This window comes from Ranitomeya variabilis, chromosome 1 (genome assembly GCF_051348905.1).
Source record: "Ranitomeya variabilis isolate aRanVar5 chromosome 1, aRanVar5.hap1, whole genome shotgun sequence".
Lineage (NCBI taxonomy): Eukaryota > Metazoa > Chordata > Amphibia > Anura > Dendrobatidae > Ranitomeya > Ranitomeya variabilis.
The window spans coordinates 606,444,171-606,462,574 of NC_135232.1; the positions used below are offsets into that span (position 1 = coordinate 606,444,171).

Here is an 18,404-nt window from a genome sequence, read left to right on the forward strand (position 1 = left end):
AGATACGGGCTACAGCATTGGCTGATGACGTATATGGGTGCTATTACGGACCTAGTGATTGGATCTTGTATAACAGGAAGTGTTGGATTGTTTATATTCTGTAACTGTCCATGTGCTAATTACTCTTTATATGGGTGGTGTTATGGGGTTTATGTTATACCAATGACAATGTGATTGATTTTAAACTCTGTATGTTATGTATGATGTGTATTTTGTATTATATGTTATTTGATTACTAAACACTGATATGTAAATTGTATGGGCAGTTCCTAATCTGGTGATTGGTGGGTTATTACCCCCTCTCCTATTTAAGGCTGCCATTTTGATTGTTTTGTATCCTTGAAAAAGACCTTAAAGGTTGAAACGTTGCATTTGGCACAATAAAGAGGAATTTCTTTCACCTGGATTGGATGCTGTCCTTCACTTCAATTAATAATAAAAGTTGGCTTGCTAGAGAGGGATTCAAACATGGGGTTCTCCCCTTCACGCTAAACCATTATTTTAGAGAATATTTTGACATCTACATTAATTAGTGATATTGGAGGAAAATTAGGGCAGGCATTTGATTCTTTTCCAGACTTTGATATAGCCATTATGTGAGCCTCAAGTGATTGGGGGGGGACCAAGAGGTGTCTTCTGAGATATTATTGAACACTTTTGCTAAAAATGGTGATAACTGGGGGGCAAGCATCTTATAAAATCTATTATTGAATTAATGGGGGATAAGGCTCTTCCCTATAGGGAGTAGTTTAATGGCCTCTTCAATCACTTGATCAATGAAAGCTTTGTCTCGTATGTCCTTCTCAGGAGTCTGCGTGAAAGAAGGGCAGTGTCTATAATATATCTGTCAATTTTTGTTTCAAGAATATTAGATGGCATGTGGTGGAAATGTCCATGAATATAATGCAGAGAGATATAATAGCAACAAAATATTTCAGCTATATAAGTGGAGTTCTGAATTTCTGGCCCAGGTGCCACTTGTAATTTGGAAGCGTATGTCCTGTGTATGTGTGGATGTAACCTCCTTGTCAATGAGCGACCACATTTATCTGTGAATTCGTACGAGAACCATCACACGCGATCTTGGTGTTTTGTATAAGTCTGATCTATTGAATACCTTAGCTACTTTCTAGCATTAAGTAGGTCTGCCTATACCTGGAGGAGAGCAGATCATTTATGTTGTTTGTCAAGGAGATCAATCCACTCAGGCAAATTGGAGACTTTAGTTGCTCTTTTTTGAAAGCCTTGATCCATGTTTTATAGATATTCTTCTGAGGGATCATTTGAATGCTTCCATGAGTCCATAGTCTCATGAAGGTCTGAGACACAGAGGGAGCCATTAAGCAGAATATCATACAAGTTCCAACATTTCAAGCCTTGGTGGAGTCAGGTATGGTCTGATTACAACATACAGAAGCACAATCTGACCACATAGCAGGTAGTATCTGAGATGTAGGTTGCCAAGTAAGCAAATAATGGCTAATTAAGAAAAAGTCTATATGGCTATGCGTGCCATGTAAAGGAGAATAATACGCCTAATCCTTTATGTCTGGATATAGCATCCGCCATACATCAACCAGTTGGAGAGATTGAAGCACATTAAGCGAAGCTTTTGTCAGTGATTTAGATTGGTGACCCTGGCCCAGGACATCAATGTTTTTAAAATATAAAAAATGACAATATATTTTTTTGGCCTAAAATACAAAGGAAATGTGTCATCATTAACTTTAGGCCTTCTAGAGGTAATTACAACTTGATTACCTGTTCACAATAACAGTAATTTTGACCAGGGGTGTCCAAACCTTTACATGCTACTGTACATTCCCTATCAGTATGTCCTTGGAGTGTGTGAGGAAGCTCGTACAGACACGGGGAGAACATACAAACTTTTTGCAGTTAGTTGGATTTGAACCCAGGACGCCAGTGCTGCAATGTGTTACTGCTAATCACTGAGCTGCCGTGCAGCTGCTAAGTCTAGAGATGAGCGGAGTTGAAATCTGCAGTTTTACATGAATAAAAACAATACAAATAACCTTAGGTTGTTTCGCGCTGTGCATACAATCTCCACCTTTTAGTTCAATAGGACCTACTTCTTCTTTAATAACATACAACAAATGTCGGGAAATCCATCCTCATAAAATCAAATCCAAAATATAGTAGCTACCGTATATGTATAAAACAATGAGTGTAAACCAAACGGTTCAAGTGCCACAAATTTGATTGCACACGTATAAAATAATTGGTTCAAATGCCGTGAGTTTGTCGGCAGTTCAATATAATAAAGTGCATAGTGCCAACAGGTACCTCTTCTGGCGATGATGTCGATTTCAAGAACAGAGGTGCAGTCTCCAGATGAAGTCCGTGGTAAAAAAGGTATGAAAATCTCTTCAGGAGTGTAGTCCCGGCCGGTGACATACACCACCTAGGCGTATTGACTCTTACAGCACTTTTCTATCCAGGCTCAAGGCAGCTGACGCAAAGGTAAAAACTATGTAAAAGTTTGAGAAAGTGTGGATGGAGGACCAGGTTGCAGATTTCAAGAGCTGCAGAACAGAAGTCTGATGGTGAACAGTCCACGAGGGCGACACTGCCCAGGTGGAGTGAGCCTGAAGCCCCAGCATGAGCACTCTGTGCTTAGCCACATACACTTCCAGAAATTCAGGACGTTTTCAGTGAGAGAAGGAAGCCTGCAGATGGAGAAACATCGATGTGATTCTTTCGAACGGTCAAATGGGGAGTCTAAACATCTGAATGAGACTGTCATCGACATGTATTGATGCAACGTACTGACCAGATCCAACTTGAATAAAGATTATCCAGACAGATGAGAGACGGACAGAAGGAATGTAGAACGATCTCACTAAGGTTGAAAGTTGCCTTATCCTGCAGAGTTACCAGAAACTGAGAGTGAGTGAGAGAGCCCTCAGCTGGTAACTGGTCTATTGGAAGTCAGGGCCGGCGTTAAGACCGGATTCAAGTTAGTCTGCAGTTAGCTATTAGTTATTAGTTAGCTATTCGATTTTCCATGCATGGGGAATTATACATAGAGTGGATATTGTTTAGGTAAAATTTTGATCAGGACTTTGAGATGTTTATTTTGCCTACTTGTGGTCCTGGGTTATTCACATAAATCTCTTTTGTCGCACATAATCAAACGCACTCAATCGTACGTAAGTTCAATTTGAAAAGAGGTACCCTGGACTACTAGCACTCAAAATGACCAGCTCAATGTCCTGAACAATATTTGCCAAAAAAATATCAAGTCTATGTGTAGTTCAGAAGTTATTCACGTAAATCGCTTATGTCGCGAATAAACAAACGCACTCAATCGTACGTAAGTTCAATTTGAAAAGAGGTACCCTGGACTACTAGCACTCAAAATGACCAGCTCAATGTCCTGAACAATATTTGCCCAAAAAAATACCAAGTCTATGTGTAGTTCAGAAGTTATTCACGTAAATCGCTTATGTCGCGAATAAACAAACGCACTCAATCATCCGTAAGTTCAATTTGAAAATAGGTACCCTTGACCACTAGTACTCAAAATGAACATATCAATGTCCTGAACAATATTTACCCAAAAAAATATCAAGTCTATGTGTAGTTCAGAAGTTATTCACGTAAATAGCTTATGTCGCGAATAAACAAACGCACTCAATCGTACGTAAGTTCAATTTGAAAAGAGGTACCCTTGACCACTAGTACTCAAAATGAACATATCAATGTCCTGAACAATATTTACCCAAAAAAATATCAAGTCTATGTGTAGTTCAGAAGTTATTCACGTAAATCGCTTATGTCGCGAATAAACAAACGCACTCAATCATACGTAAGTTCAATTTGAAAATAGGTACCCTGGACTACTAGCACTCAAAATGACCAGCTCAATGTCCTGAACAATATTTGCCAAAAAAAATATCAAGTCTATGTGTAGTTCAGAAGTTATTCACGTAAATAGCTTATGTCGCGAATAAACAAACGCACTCAATCGTACGTAAGTTCAATTTGAAAAGAGGTACCCTTGACCACTAGTACTCAAAATGAACATATCAATGTCCTGAACAATATTTACCCAAAAAAATACCAAGTCTATGTGTAGTTCAGAAGTTATTCACGTAAATCGCTTATGTCGCGAATAAACAAACGCACTCAATCGTCCGTAAGTTCAATTTGAAAATAGGTACCCTTGACCACTAGTACTCAAAATGAACATATCAATGTCCTGAACAATATTTACCAAAAAAAATATCAACTCTATGTGTAGTTCAGAAGTTATTCACGTAAATCGCTTATGTCGCGAATAAACAAACGCACTCAATCGTCCGTAAGTTCAATTTGAAAAGAGGTACCCTGGACCACTAGCACTCAAAATGACCAGCTCAATGTCCTGAACAATATTTGCCAAAAAAATATCAAGTCTATGTGTAGTTCAGAAGTTATTCACGTAAATCGCTTATGTCGCGAATAAACAAACGCACTCAATCGTACGTAAGTTCAATTTGAAAAGAGGTACCCTGGACTACTAGCACTCAAAATGACCAGCTCAATGTCCTGAACAATATTTGCCCAAAAAAATACCAAGTCTATGTGTAGTTCAGAAGTTATTCACGTAAATCGCTTATGTCGCGAATAAACAAACGCACTCAATCGTCCGTAAGTTCAATTTGAAAATAGGTACCCTTGACCACTAGTACTCAAAATGAACATATCAATGTCCTGAACAATATTTACCCAAAAAAATATCAAGTCTATGTGTAGTTCAGAAGTTATTCACGTAAATCGCTTATGTCGCGAATAAACAAACGCACTCAATCATACGTAAGTTCAATTTGAAAATAGGTACCCTGGACTACTAGCACTCAAAATGACCAGCTCAATGTCCTGAACAATATTTGCCAAAAAAAATATCAAGTCTATGTGTAGTTCAGAAGTTATTCACGTAAATCGCTTATGTCACGAATAAACAAACGCACTCAATCGTACGTAAGTTCAATTTGAAAAGAGGTACCCTGGACTACTAGCACTCAAAATGACCAGCTCAATGTCCTGAACAATATTTGCCAAAAAAAATACCAAGTCTATGTGTAGTTCAGAAGTTATTCACGTAAATCGCTTATGTCGCGAATAAACAAACGCACTCAATCGTCCGTAAGTTCAATTTGAAAATAGGTACCCTTGACCACTAGTACTCAAAATGAACATATCAATGTCCTGAACAATATTTACCCCAAAAAATATCAAGTCTATGTGTAGTTCAGAAGTTATTCACGTAAATCGCTTATGTCGCGAATAAACAAACGCACTCAATCGTACGTAAGTTCAATTTGAAAAGAGGTACCCTGGACCACTAGTACTCAAAATGAACATATCAATGTCCTGAACAATATTTACCCCAAAAAATATCAAGTCTATGTGTAGTTCAGAAGTTATTCACGTAAATCGCTTATGTCGCGAATAAACAAACGCACTCAATCGTCCGTAAGTTAAATTTGAAAAGAGGTACCCTGGACCACTAGCACTCAAAATGACCAGATCAATGTCCTGAACAATATTTGCCAAAAAAATATCAAGTCTATGTGTAGTTCAGAAGTTATTCACGTAAATCGCTTATGTCGCGAATAAACAAACGCACTCAATCGTACGTAAGTTCAATTTGAAAAGAGGTACCCTGGACTACTAGCACTCAAAATGACCAGCTCAATGTCCTGAACAATGTTTGCCCAAAAAAATACCAAGTCTATGTGTAGTTCAGAAGTTATTCACGTAAATCGCTTATGTCGCGAATAAACAAACGCACTCAATCATCCGTAAGTTCAATTTGAAAACAGGTACCCTTGACCACTAGTACTCAAAATGAACATATCAATGTCCTGAACAATATTTACCCAAAAAAATATCAAGTCTATGTGTAGTTCAGAAGTTATTCACGTAAATAGCTTATGTCGCGAATAAACAAACGCACTCAATCGTACGTAAGTTCAATTTGAAAAGAGGTACCCTTGACCACTAGTACTCAAAATGACCAGCTCAATGTCCTGAACAATATTTGCCCAAAAAAATATCAAGTCTATGTGTAGTTCAGAAGTTATTCACGTAAATCGCTTATGTCGCGAATAAACAAACGCACTCAATCGTACGTAAGTTCAATTTGAAAAGAGGTACCCTGGACTACTAGCACTCAAAATGACCAGCTCAATGTCCTGAACAATATTTGCCAAAAAAATACCAAGTCTATGTGTAGTTCAGAAGTTATTCACGTAAATCGCTTATGTCGCGAATAAACAAACGCACTCAATCGTCCGTAAGTTCAATTTGAAAATAGGTACCCTTGACCACTAGTACTCAAAATGAACATATCAATGTCCTGAACAATATTTACCAAAAAAAATATCAACTCTATGTGTAGTTCAGAAGTTATTCACGTAAATCGCTTATGTCGCGAATAAACAAACGCACTCAATCGTCCGTAAGTTCAATTTGAAAAGAGGTACCCTGGACCACTAGCACTCAAAATGACCAGCTCAATGTCCTGAACAATATTTGCCAAAAAAATATCAAATCTATGTGTAGTTCAGAAGTTATTCACGTAAATAGCTTATGTCGCGAATAAACAAACGCACTCAATCGTACGTAAGTTCAATTTGAAAAGAGGTACCCTTGACCACTAGTACTCAAAATGAACATATCAATGTCCTGAACAATATTTACCCAAAAAAATATCAAGTCTATGTGTAGTTCAGAAGTTATTCACGTAAATCGCTTATGTCGCGAATAAACAAACGCACTCAATCATACGTAAGTTCAATTTGAAAATAGGTACCCTGGACTACTAGCACTCAAAATGACCAGCTCAATGTCCTGAACAATATTTGCCAAAAAAAATATCATGTCTATGTGTAGTTCAGAAGTTATTCACGTAAATCGCTTATGTCGCGAATAAACAAACGCACTCAATCGTACGTAAGTTCAATTTGAAAAGAGGTACCCTGGACTACTAGCACTCAAAATGACCAGCTCAATGTCCTGAACAATATTTGCCAAAAAAAATACCAAGTCTATGTGTAGTTCAGAAGTTATTCACGTAAATCGCTTATGTCGCGAATAAACAAACGCACTCAATCGTCCGTAAGTTCAATTTGAAAATAGGTACCCTTGACCACTAGTACTCAAAATGAACATATCAATGTCCTGAACAATATTTACCCCAAAAAATATCAAGTCTATGTGTAGTTCAGAAGTTATTCACGTAAATCGCTTATGTCGCGAATAAACAAACGCACTCAATCGTCCGTAAGTTCAATTTGAAAATAGGTACCCTTGACCACTAGTACTCAAAATGAACATATCAATGTCCTGAACAATATTTACCCCAAAAAATATCAAGTCTATGTGTAGTTCAGAAGTTATTCACGTAAATCGCTTATGTCGTGAATAAACAAACGCACTCAATCGTACGTAAGTTCAATTTGAAAAGAGGTACCCTTGACCACTAGTACTCAAAATGAACATATCAATGTCCTGAACAATATTTACCAAAAAAAATATCAAGTCTATGTGTAGTTCAGAAGTTATTCACGTAAATCGCTTATGTCGCGAATAAACAAACGCACTCAATCATACGTAAGTTCAATTTGAAAATAGGTACCCTGGACTACTAGCACTCAAAATGACCAGCTCAATGTCCTGAACAATATTTGCCAAAAAAAATATCAAGTCTATGTGTAGTTCAGAAGTTATTCACGTAAATCGCTTATGTCGCGAATAAACAAACGCACTCAATCGTACGTAAGTTCAATTTGAAAAGAGGTACCCTTGACCACTAGTACTCAAAATGAACATATAAATGTCCTGAACAATATTTACCCAAAAAAATATCAAGTCTATGTGTAGTTCAGAAGTTATTCACGTAAATCGCTTATGTCGCGAATAAACAAACGCACTCAATCGTACGTAAGTTCAATTTGAAAAGAGGTACCCTGGACCACTAGCACTCAAAATGAACATATCAATGTCCTGAACAATATTTACCCAAAAAAATATCAAGTCTATGTGTAGTTCAGAAGTTATTCACGTAAATCGCTTATGTCGCGAATAAACAAACGCACTCAAATCGTACGTAAGTTCAATTTGAAAAGAGGTACCCTTGACCACTAGTACTCAAAATGAACATATCAATGTCCTGAACAATATTTACCAAAAAAAATATCAACTCTATGTGTAGTTCAGAAGTTATTCATGTAAATCGCTTATGTCGCGAATAAACAAACGCACTCAATCGTACGTAAGTTCAATTTGAAAAGAGGTACCCTTGACCACTAGTACTCAAAATGAACATATCTATGTCCTGAACAATATTTACCCAAAAAATTATCAAGTCTATGTGTAGTTCAGAAGTTATTCACGTAAATCGCTTATGTCGCGAATAAACAAACGCACTCAATCATACGTAAGTTCAATTTGAGAATAGGTACCCTGGACTACTAGCACTCAAAATGACCAGCTCAATGTCCTGAACAATATTTGCCAAAAAAAAAATCAAGTCTATGTGTAGTTCAGAAGTTATTCACGTAAATCGCTTATGTCGCGAATAAACAAACGCACTCAATCGTACGTAAGTTCAATTTGAAAAGAGGTACCCTGGACTACTAGCACTCAAAATGACCAGCTCAATGTCCTGAACAATATTTGCCAAAAAAAATACCAAGTCTATGTGTAGTTCAGAAGTTATTCACGTAAATCGCTTATGTCGCGAATAAACAAACGCACTCAATCGTCCGTAAGTTCAATTTGAAAATAGGTACCCTTGACCACTAGTACTCAAAATGAACATATCAATGTCCTGAACAATATTTACCCCAAAAAATATCAAGTCTATGTGTAGTTCAGAAGTTATTCACGTAAATCGCTTATGTCGCGAATAAACAAACGCACTCAATCGTACGTAAGTTCAATTTGAAAATAGGTACCCTGGACTACTAGCACTCAAAATGACCAGCTCAATGTCCTGAACAATATTTGCCAAAAAAAATATCAAGTCTATGTGTAGTTCAGAAGTTATTCACGTAAATCGCTTATGTCGCGAATAAACAAACGCACTCAATCGTACGTAAGTTCAATTTGAAAAGAGGTACCCTTGACCACTAGTACTCAAAATGAACATATCAATGTCCTGAACAATATTTACCCAAAAAAATATCAAGTCTATGTGTAGTTCAGAAGTTATTCACGTAAATCGCTTATGTCGCGAATAAACAAACGCACTCAATCATCCGTAAGTTCAATTTGAAAATAGGTACCCTTGACCACTAGTACTCAAAATGAACATATCAATGTCCTGAACAATATTTACCCAAAAAAATATCAAGTCTATGTGTAGTTCAGAAGTTATTCACGTAAATCGCTTATGTCGCGAATAAACAAACGCACTCAATCGTACGTAAGTTCAATTTGAAAAGAGGTACCCTGGACCACTAGCACTCAAAATGAACATATCAATGTCCTGAACAATATTTACCCAAAAAAATATCAAGTCTATGTGTAGTTCAGAAGTTATTCACGTAAATCGCTTATGTCGCGAATAAACAAACGCACTCAAATCGTACGTAAGTTCAATTTGAAAAGAGGTACCCTTGACCACTAGTACTCAAAATGAACATATCAATGTCCTGAACAATATTTACCAAAAAAAATATCAACTCTATGTGTAGTTCAGAAGTTATTCACGTAAATCGCTTATGTCGCGAATAAACAAACGCACTCAATCTAACAAATTTTGCCCCCAAAATTCACAACTCTATGTATTTTTGAAGAATTATACAAAATATGCTAACTCCACATGTGAAACATTTTATCGGTACCTCACTGTTTGCTATCACAACTTACTTGAAGTTTCCATAAGGGCTTAGCCCACTAATCTATGTTTAATTCAAGGGTTGTTGAACAGATGCTAAGTTTGTGTGTGAAGTTACACTTAATAAAGTTTTATGTCATCAAATTATTTATATGTAATTGTATCGTCATTCTTAACCTTTTTTTTAACTTTACATAGTGGTTCTTGTGTAGACATGGGGGTCAGTGGGTGCTGTCGTCCGCTGTCCCGACCACCTTTACAAAGACAGCATGGACCATGGCTCATCCCAACTGAACGCCCGACCTCCTCAACAGTGGGTGGAACACTACTCAGACAACACAGGGTGAGGGAATCACAATGTTAGGACTTTCTGGGATCTCCAAACAATTAATGGCATATATCACACAACCAGCAAAACACAAAATGTAACAGGCAACAGTTTCTCACCCTTCCACTGGCTCACCAGGGATTATAATATCCGTTCAACAGAGCTTCCAGGGCTACTTACTCCAAGCCAGCAGCACCCCGCTTTCGGCGGGCACCCACCGAGAACGGAATAATGCCAGATTTAGGAAGCTGACTGAGTACTGCAAATTCTGTAGTCAGGTGACTGGATTGTCCCAAGCTGGATACCATCCTTATGTAGTCTTTGATCTCTCATCCGAATCCTTGCATTCGATGCTAAAGTCCATTTAGTCTTATAATCCATGTTCGGTTATGGCCTGCCAATCGGATCTGCAGATCAAAAATTGGTACCATGCAGCAAGAGAGACTTGGTCACTGGACAGTCCTTCTATACCCCTGAGCTCTCAATTCAGACTTGGGTCTTCATGATTGGTGGAATAAGAGTGTGCTAGATTGGCTAGATTCCAAGCCGCAAACATAATATCCTTAGTACTAATGGTGTCTAACAGAGATGAGATAGGGTACCGTCACACAGTGCCATTTTCATCGCTACGACGGCACGATTCGTGACGTTGCAGCGTCGTATAAGTATCGCTCCAGCGTCGTATACTGCGGTCACATGTTGCAATACACGGCGCTGGAGCGATAATTTCATGACGTATTTGCGATGTAAGAAGCCGTTGGTTACTGTGCGCACATCGTATACAACCTGTGTCACACAATGCAATCATGCCACCACAGCGGGACACTAGACGACGAAAGAAAGTTTCAAACGATCTGCTACGACGTACGATTCTCAGCGGGGATCCGGATCGCAGTAGCGTGTCAGACACAGCGATATCGTAAATGCATCGCTGGAACGTCACGAATCGTGCCGTTGTAGCGATCAAAATTGCACTGTGTGACGGTACCCATAGAGTCAGCTAATTTACATAGAATCGAGCAATACAATGAAAGGTTAGCATATTTGATTTATACGAGTCTGTGACCTTCCCTGGCAAAGGTAATTACATGAGTCAACAGGAACTGTAAACCTAGACTCCTTAAGCCCCCGTCTCACTAAGCGAGATCGCTAGCAAGATCGCTGCTGAGTCACAAATTTTGTGATGCAACAGCGACCTCAGTAGCGATCTCGCTATGTGTGACACGTAGCAGCGACCAGGCCCCTGCTGTGAGATCGCTGGTCGTGTCGGAATGGCCTGGACCTTTTTTTGATCGTTGAGGTCCCGCTGGGTAGCACACATCGCTGTGTTTGACACCTTACCAACGACCTCGTTGACGACTCAGACACTGAATCGTCATAATAGCTCCCATGTGACATCGTTGTACAGGTCGCTACAGGTCGCTGGTGAGATGTCAAACAGTGAGATCGCAGCAGCGATCGTTGGGAAGATCTCACTGTTTGACATCTCACCAGCGACCACATAGCGACGCAGCAACGATCCATGACAGGTCGTATCGTTGTCGGGATCGCTTTAGCGTCGCTAAGTGAGACGGGGCCTTTAGAGTCTTGTAGAAACAATGAGGGGCTTATCACATGGTAATAAACAGAATACCATCATGTGTGACCAAATTTTAAGAAACTCAACCAATAGTAGGCATTGAAAGAGTCCATGTCATCACTGAGCTGTTCTGATGTGATACACTCACTTGGAAGCCATCGAAGTATGCTATAGAGTGGCCCTACATGGAGGATTGTCTGTGAACTTCATCTGTACATGGTAAGGATTTGTGTTGAATTGGCATACTGAAGTTAACTTACACTGTAACCTCAAGTCTGAATTTCAGTGTTGTTGTGTTTGTCCTGTTTGAAAGTTAAATTTATATTTGGGTATATAAAATTTTGAATATTTTTAAGAATAAAAGGAAATGATGAGATCAGTCTCAACATTTTACTTACAAATGTACTTGCTTAATGTAAATTTTTTTAATCATTTTTGTTTTGATATCTCAAAAAGGTTAGACATTGGAGGTCTTGCTTTAAAATTTTTGTCTTAATACGAAACTGCTACAGTGTATATATAAATATTGTTGACAAGTATCATCTTGTCAACTAGTGTGCAAGGAAGTAGTGCTTCAACTAGATATTCATACTCTATGTATTATAGGCACAAAGTATGTGAAATTAAATTAATTGATAATAATATTATAAAGTATACCTATTATAAATGCTTATTATATTCATGTCACTGACAATAATTTCAAAATATGTGGATTATTAAGTTTTATGTACCTGATCAAGGTTGTTGATTTAGTAGTATGGTTTTAGTACACTGATTATTAGACATAAATTTTATTTGTTAACAATCCTTGTAATATCTATGAAATGCAACTAAAGTGAGTTGCGTCATTGTGAAAAGTGGATCATTCATGCATTTTAAATACAGTAGATAATTTTAGTGCGCATAAAATTTTTGGGTTGTTGGCTTAGGAATGTTTTGATGTACGAAGAGCAGCCATAGTCACATTAAGATTTTTAAAAGGCAGATAAGAGACTTTAGTTATGTCTCAGTGGTTGAGTCTATACCCATCGTTGGACTAACAGGTTTGAGTTTACGAAACGTTACAACGTGCATGTTAGCTATTGCAGGGCGTAAATTTGTGTGGCTATCTTGCATCAGGGTTGTATGATTGGCGTTCTAGTTGGCTTAGGCATGAAAATATGTGTGGTCTGTTGTCATGTTTATAGTCTTTGTGATAGGGAATGTTGTCCATTGTAAAGGTGACGTAATAACATTACATGCAGTTACATTTAAATTATAACCCTAATGTGGCACACTGAGCACTTAAAAAAAACATTACATACACTTACATTAAAATATTAAATACCTATGCCACTCTGAACACGTAATAAAAATATAAATCACCTGGTTAGCTTGGTAATACAACATTGAGATTTCATGAATACAAATTAAGTGTTGTGTCTGTCATTGTCCATTAGAATGTTTTTTTTAATTTCCTAAGTAACCCTAGTATGTTTCCATGAAAATGATAAATGGCACAGAATTATAATCTTTGGGTCTCAATTGGTCATTTGTGAAATTAATTCATTTGACTTATTTCATAGGGGAAGATAGTACAATCTGCTTTCTATGTTTATTACATAGTTTGTTGAATATGTTAAAGGATATACCTTATATCACAGGTTATAAATTTGCACAAAGAGGAGAGTGTTATTCATTTGGAAACATACTTGTTTTTGTTTTCTATCAATGTTAAATGTAAAAATAACCACACCACGCCATGACATCTAATGTCTTCTTATAGACATATAAGCTCACTATCCATTGCACTTCTGACAGTGATGTTTGTTTCCAGCATTCCGATACTGCAATATCGTGTATCGGCCGATATTCGCTGTATCGGAGTTCCGATACTGAGTTCCAATACTTTTACAATATCGAATACCGGAATCAGAAGTTCCCATAATGCAATGAGCTAGTTTTATTCTATTCAGCCAATGAGAATCCTAAGAAGTGTGGGCACATCCTGTTAGGCATGTTAGCCATGTTAACTAATGGCATGGCTGAGATTGGCTGCTCAAATGATGTCAAGATGCACTATAATGGAGTGTGGGCGGTGCGTGGGCGGAGACTGCATGTCTGTGTGTGCGGGCGGGGTCTGTGTGTGACCGTCGGGGGTCTGTGCGGGCCTGCTGAGGGTCTGTACGGGCCTCTCGGGGGACTTTGTGTGCCTGCCAGGGGTCTGTACGGGCCTCTTGGGGGTCTGTGCGGGCCTCTCCGGGGTCTGTGCGGGCCTCTCCGGGGTCTGTGCGGGCCTGCCGGGGGTCTTTGTGTCTTTGTTCAGCCATCGACCGATGGTACGACAAGTCCCATCGGCTATGCCTGCTACAATGACAGTGATTGACACATTAGCCAATGATGGGACAGTAGTAGTCCCATCATCCGGCTAATGTGTGGATTGTAAAAAAAACAACACAAACATACATACTACATACATACATACAACATACTACATACATACATACTACATACATGCATACCACATACATACAACATACTACATAAATAGAACATACATACAACATAAATACAACATACCACATTCATACAACATACATACTACATCCAACATACTATATACTACAAACATATTACATACATACATACAACATACTACATACATACATACATGCTACATACAACATACATACAACATACTACATACATACAACATACCACATACATACAACATACATACTAGATACATACTACATACATACAATACATTCATACATACATACATATAGACATACAGTACATATAACATAGAGTACATACTCACCATAACTTGTCACTTTGTTCCCCGAAGCCAGTGTCATCTGTAAAAAAAATATTAAAATAACAAACTAACAATATACTCCCTGTCCGCTGAAATCCACGAGTGTCCCACGACGATTTCCTGTGGAGAGCATCAGCATCAGCTGATGAGACCGCTCTCTAGGGGCTCCAGGAATACAATGACGGGAGGAAGGTATCCTTCCGCACTGTATTCCTCCGCCACTGTAAAATCTAGTCCCTAGTCTCACTTTTGGCATTGCTGTGAGAAAGTTCCCATGCAGCTTTTGCCATAAAGTGAGACCAGTGAACTACAGTAACCTCTCAGTGATGCACTGCAGGAGCCATTGTCTCCTGTCAGTGTGTCACTGAAGGTCCTATAGAGCAGTGACATCACCCGATGTCACTGTTCTATGGGGGAGATCATCGTGGGACACTCGTTATTAATTGGACTGCGTCGGACAGGGAGTATACGGTTTATTATTTTACGTTTTTTGCAGGCTCTGAAGTATGGTAAGTATGGTTAAATTAATAATACTAAAATACTAACATTTTTCTCGCTGTGTCTTTATTTTGTTTTTAACTCTTTCACTACTCTAGGATTAATAATGGATAGGCGTCTTATTGACGCCTCTCCATTATTAATCCGACTTAATGCCACCTTACAATAGCAAGGTGACATTAACCCCTTATTACCCCATATCCAACCGCTACTCGGTAGTGGGAAGAGAGAGGCTAAGCACCGAAATTTTCTAATGTGTCCTGGGCTGGCAGCTGCTGTTCAGCGGCAGGACCTTCCTATGTGACACCTGACCACTGACGTTGTCCTGACGCTGCACAGCAGCCCCTGTCAGGACACAGTACAGGAGCTGTGCTGCCACCCAGGAGTTTTCCCATATGGAGACTTCACTGCTTACTGGTGAGTTTTTTTCAACTGCACTACCACACCAGTCACACACTGGCCACACCACCTCATTTTTTTGTTTCTTTAGCATTTTGTGTGTCTTTTGTACTTGGTATTTTTCAGCAGTAAAGAAACTGCTAAGGCTGGGTTCACATTGCGTTAGCAGCAGCCCGTTCAGCACATACGCTAACGGGCTGCTGTTAACGCAATTGCCGACGTTACATCGCGCTAGCGCAGATAGAGCATCTGCTAGCTCTATCTGCGCTAGCAGTGACGGACCCGAAAACGTTGCAGCCCGCGTCTCAGGGTCCGTCACTCAGTGACGGCACATCCCTAGCGCACGCCCATTTTGGGCGTGCGCTAGCGATGTGTCCGACATTGCATTCAATGGCGGCGTTAACGGACTACGTTACACCGCGTTATGCCGTGGTGTAACGTAGTCCGTCTAACGGACGCCAGGAACGCAATGTGAACCCAGCCTAATGGTTTCTTAAGAAAAAAATGCTCAAAAAGATGTCAGGGTGTCTTCTAAGCCACTGACTTGTAAAGTATAGAGCATCCTCGGAGAAGAAAACCCCTGAGGGTCTCTTGTAACCAGGGCCGGACTGGCCATCGAGCAGTTCTGGCAAATGCCAGAAGGGCCTGTGCCAGTAGCGGGCCGCTGCGTGCCGACTCACCCCCCACCAGCGTTTTGCCACCGCATTCAACTATACTGGTGTCTATGACGCCGGTACAGTTGAAAACAATGATGGAGGAGAGAGCGTCCACTGACGCTCCCTCTCCCATCATTCCCTGCTCAGCCTCTGACACTGCGGGTGTGCGCACACTCACTATGTGCCAGGCAGTGCAGCGGCAGCCGCCGAGACAGGCGCAGGGAGCAACGCGGGCACAAGGAGAGGTGAGGAGTGTGGGTTGTTTTTTTTACTGGACTGTGGGGCCATTCTCGGGGGGGAGGAGAGATGCGGGCTGTGCTGTATACTACTATGCGGGTTGTACTATATGCTATGCGGGTTGTGCTATATACTATGCGGGCTTTGCTATATACTATGCGGGTTGTGCTATAAACTATGCGGGCTTTGCTATATACTATGCAGGTTTTGCTATATACTATGCAGGCTTTGCTATATACTATGCGGGTTGTGCTATATACTATGCGGGTTGTGCTATATACTATGCGGGTTTTGCTATATACTATGCGGGTTTTGCTATATACTATGCGGGTTTTGCTATATACTATGCGGGTTGTGCTATATACTATGCGGGCTTTGCTATATACTATAGGGGTATATTATATTCTATGGGGGAGGCCGTATTATATACTATGTGGCTGTGTTATACACTATTGTGGAGGTTAAGTTGTAAAGCGCTGCGGAATATGTTGGCGCTATATAAATAAAATTATTATTATTATTATTATTATATTCTATGGGGGAGGCTGTGTTATATACTATGGGGGGTATATTATATTCTATGGGGAGGCTGTGTTATATACTATGGGGGGCTGCATTCTATTCTATGGGGGCTACATTATATATTATGGGGAGGTGAGCTGATTATATTCTATAGGGGTCTGTATTAGATTTTTTGAGGGATGATTGCATTATACTCTTTGATGGGGCTGCATTATATTCTGAGGGGAGGTGGGCTGCATTATATTCTATTCGGGGCCACATTATATTCTATGGGGGCTGTATTATATTTATATTCTTTGATGGGTGATTGCATTATACTCTATGAGGGTGCTGCATTAAACTATGAGGGGGGCTGCATTCTATTCTATGGGGTGGCTGCATTATACTCTGGGTTGGCTGCATTATACTCTGTGGGGTGGTGGCTGCATTATACTATATGTGGGCTGCATTATACTGTATTGAGGACTATGGGGAATACGTTATACTATATGAAGAACTATGGGGTGCATTACACCATGGGAAGTGAATTGTACTACATGGAGGACTATGGCGGTGCATTATACTATATGGAGCACTATGAGGAGTGTATTATGCTATATGGAGGACTATGAGGAGTGTATTATACTATATGGAGGACTAAGTAGTGTATTTTAATATATGGAGGACTATAGGGAGTGTATTATACTATATGGAGGACTGTGGTGCACATTATAATATATGCAGGACTATGGGGTGTATTTTACTAAACAAGCAAAAAGCTGCATATTCATCGAGTGATTGGATTGTTTATGCCGAAATAGAAATCATTGTTCTCAGCAGCACATCGCCGGTGTAAACTGTAGATGTGCTGCTGATAACATGATACTGTATAGTGATCTGTTAGTGATCGTTCTGTCCCCATCATTATTCCTCAGCTGGTGGAAAGAGGCCGGGAAACAAGTGTTGAACAGCTTCAGTATTGTCGATCAAACTCATTTAGCGGCCTGAGATCAGCGCTTGTAAATACAACCGAAATGCTTTTGTGTGATGTGCAATATGTTAGCATTTGGGGCCCCATTTTAAACTTTGCCTAGGGCCCCACTTTGCCTAAAACCGGCCCTGTTGGAAGTAAATGCTACTAGGAAAGCAACCTACCAGGAGATCACCCAGATTGGGTGAAAGGAGAGTCCTGTAAGTCCGCAGATAAATCACAGACATGTTAACAGTCCCATAGACTTTTGTAGGTACGAGTTCCATTTGTGGAAAACAGAGATAGTACTCGTTTGAAAAAAAAAAGAAAAGATGTGTGAATGAGTCCGAAGGAAAACAGTTTGGGCATACACATCCGTTAGTTATTAATTAGTGATGAGCGAATATACTCGTTACTCGAGATTTCTCGAGCATGCTCGGGGGTCCTCCGAGTATTTTTTAGTACTCGGAGTTTCAGTTTTTCTTGCCGCAGCTGAATAATTTCCATTTGTTAGTCAGCATAAGTACATGTGGGGATTCCCTAGCAACCAGGCAACCCCCACATATACTTATGCTGGCTAACAGAT

General features: G+C 39.6%; 1 long non-coding RNA gene across 1 annotated transcript; it reads right to left on the minus strand.

The window, feature by feature from the left end:
• Nucleotides 1-2,223: 2,223 nt before the first annotated feature.
• LOC143770373 (uncharacterized) lies at nt 2,224-18,234 on the minus strand. The gene is made up of 3 exons (XR_013214622.1): nt 18,004-18,234; nt 2,792-2,883; nt 2,224-2,687 (listed from the first exon to the last, which is right to left on the minus strand). It is a non-coding gene; the product is annotated as an uncharacterized LOC143770373 (long non-coding RNA).
• Between the last annotated feature and the right edge of the window lie 170 nt (nt 18,235-18,404).